The sequence below is a fragment of the Abrus precatorius genome, unplaced genomic scaffold (genome assembly GCF_003935025.1).
Source record: "Abrus precatorius isolate BTA unplaced genomic scaffold, Abrus_2018 Scaffold1, whole genome shotgun sequence".
NCBI classification, from domain to species: domain Eukaryota; kingdom Viridiplantae; phylum Streptophyta; class Magnoliopsida; order Fabales; family Fabaceae; genus Abrus; species Abrus precatorius.
Genome location: NW_020874291.1, coordinates 6,662,623 through 6,665,946, shown reverse-complemented (window position 1 = coordinate 6,665,946; position 3,324 = coordinate 6,662,623).

Here is a 3,324-nt window from a genome sequence, read left to right as displayed (position 1 = left end):
GAGGGTGCTAAGCCAGTGAGGCAGCCTCAGAGGAGGGTAAATCCCATTATTCTAGACGTGGTGGAGAAGGAGGTCACCAAGTTGCTGCAAGCTGGGATTATCTATCCTATATCAGACAGCACTTGGGTCAGCCAGATCCAAGTGGTCCCAAAGAAATCTGGAGTCACTGTGGTGAAGAATGAAAAAGATGAGTTGATACCCACCAGAGTCCAGAATAGTTGGAGAGTCTGCATAGATTATAGAAGGCTTAACCAAGCGACCCGGAAGGATTACTTCTTATTGCCTTTCATTGATCAGATGTTGGAAAGGTTGGCTGGTAAGTCTCATTATTGTTTTCTTGATGGTTTTTCCGGTTATTTCCAAATTTGCATTGCACCTGAAGACCAGGAAAAAATCACTTTTACATGTCCTTTTGGCACTTTTGCCTATAGGAGAATGCCCTTTGGCTTATGCAATGCTCCAGGAAAATTTCAAAGATGTATGTTAAGCATTTTTTCTGATTTAATGGAGCATTGTATAGAAGTTTTTATGGATGATTTTACCGTGTATGGCCCATCTTTCTCTGCATGTTTGAATAATTTGGAAAAAGTATTGAAAAGATGCATTGATACTAACCTTGTGCTTAATTTTGAAAAATGCCATTTCATGGTAGAGCAAGGTGTAGTGTTAGGCCATATCATATCTGAAAAGGGAATTGAAGTAGATCCTGCAAAACTTGATGTTATTGCACAATTGCCTTACCCTTCTTGCATTCGAGAGGTTCATGCTTTCCTTGGCCATGCAGGGTTCTACAGGAGATTCATTAAGAACTTCTCCAAAATTGTCATTCCCCTGTCTAAGCTTTTGCAAAAGGAGGCTGAGTTCAATTTTGACGAAAAGTGCAAAGAAGCGTTTAATATGCTTAAGGAAGCCCTGACCACCACATCCATTATCAAAAACTATGAATGGTTCAACAATACATTGGGGGTGTGGAAGATGGGGGAGGTAGAAATACCTTGGGGAAGAGAGGATGGTGGTGACACCAACAGTGAGCGTAGTTGCACCACAGACCACATACTCTCTTCCTGACTCGGCCTCTCACTAACACCTTTGCTTGGGGGATTCAATACCACACATGTTGTATCTGTGGAGCGAAGGCTATCCGGCAGCCATCCATGGTGTGAACTGAGTAAGTCCTTGAGATTGAGGGCATAAGAGAAACTATGATCACAGTGCCATAGTGAGCGCACGTGTGTGTGTGTGGGTTAGTTAATGGTGTAGTGAACGCACCTGTTTGTGATTGAGAATGAAATGTACTATACTTGTTGATGTATGATTTTAAATATATTAGAAAATGTGTGGAATGGGTAAGGTGAGACTCTATGCTTGTTTATGTGTGTGTAATGGTGTAGAGTACTCACCTTTACATTTATTTTTCAGGTGACCAAGACGATCAGCACCGGGCCTAGTGAAGGATGGATGAAACTGCTATAGGGCTTAGGAATTTATTTGGAAAATTGATGTATTAACTAAGTCCTATAGCAATCATTGATACAAATTTGTAATCCATCCTGATTTCAAAATATTTTATTGAACTGTACTTGGGAACCATCTGAATGAAAATTTTTATTATTTCTAAATTACGAAATTTAGTTATTTGGAAAATTAAATTAAGGTGTTACAAATAGCCTCTGTAAAAAGTTCATCTAGGGCTCCTTAGGTACTAGGAAATGTCATTTTATTGGCTAGAGTAAAATTTATAGACCTATAAGTTAAGGCGTTTAGGTTTCAGATATCTTTCCACTCTTTCCACGCTTGATAAAGCCTATATTATGAAACTTTGTTTGAGTTTTTATTCTTCTCCTAGTGACCTGTGGGTTCAAGTTTTATGTAAAAATAAATTTTCTATTAGTCAAAATAGGACTAATCACATGTTTTCTTCCCTTTGAAAGAATATTACATTTGTTTGGCCTCTATTTTGTAAGATTCTATCTTAGGGAATATGAAATGGTCTTTTTGTTTGGTTTTGAATGGACCAATGGGTTCCTAGTTGCCCTAACCTGAAATCCCAATCCCTACACCTTATTCTTGTGCGGGATTTGGACATCCCTGTGACTTTTTTCTCCACTCATGGTAATTGGGATTGGGACAAACTTCATTCTTTACTTCCTAAGCATATCTGTGAGGAAATTGCTAAAGTTCAGCCTCTTAACCTATCCAGGGAGCAAGATTTAGTCTCCTGGGCCCTTCTAGCAATGGTCTCTTCTCCATCAAATCTGCATATAAATTAATATCTCAGTCCCCTAGTTCTCTAATTCGTTACTTTAATGCTTGTAAACATATTTGGAAATGAGATAGCCCTCCTAAAGTAGTCCTCTTTCTTTGGAAAATCTCCTATGATAGACTTCTCATTAATGAGGAGAGAGTTAAGAGGGGCATAATTGATCTAGATGATAATCCTAAATGTTATATTGCATTAAAAACTTTAATGTATGTGATGATGGATTGTTACTATGCAAGAAGCATTCAAAATCATTTTATCTTCTGTGGGTTTATTTTTTTTTCTTCAAGTTTATCTGATTGGCTATATGAGAACTTATCTATTCCTAGTATTAACACATTTTTCACTTGGTAGAAATTTTTTAGTTTCACTTTATGACACCTGCAGAAAATACTTATGTTGTGGATGGATTGAACAATACTCTTCTTCTCTAAATATTCTCTTGACACATTTTTTTTTGTGGCCTCTGTAATTTTTGCTACTGTTGGTGTTAATAGCTTTTTTTCCTTTTTCAGAAACACGTTAAAAATCATAATACATAGAACCATTCGTTTCTATTTTTATGTCACTATTCAATTATCAATTTAGCTTATAACATGTGTTGTTTTTTGAACTCTTACTTTCCTTTAATAACAAAAAATAAAATAAAATTGTTAGAATAAATTTATAAAAAATATAGTTATTATTATTATTATTTAACTGGAAAAAAAAAAGATGTTACTGTAACAGATTAAATATTCAGGGACTAATTAGGAAAAAAATTAGAAATTAATTGTCAAAAACCATTATAACTGTCATATGTTAGCGCAGGTTGTTAGAATGGGAGGAAATAGGTGGTTGATTACAATCTTATATAAGTCCCTTTTGTACACCCATTAAAAGATATGAATACAAGTATGAATTTTAGTTCCTCGTAAACTTGTCAAGTTGAGAGTGAGTGTGAGTTGGAGTTATTACGTTTTAAACTTCAACAATTGGTATCAGCTAGTCTGGCAACGATGGTGACAGTGAAAGAACTTGAAACGCGCATCGACTCGATGGAGAAAACAATGACAGATTCGCAA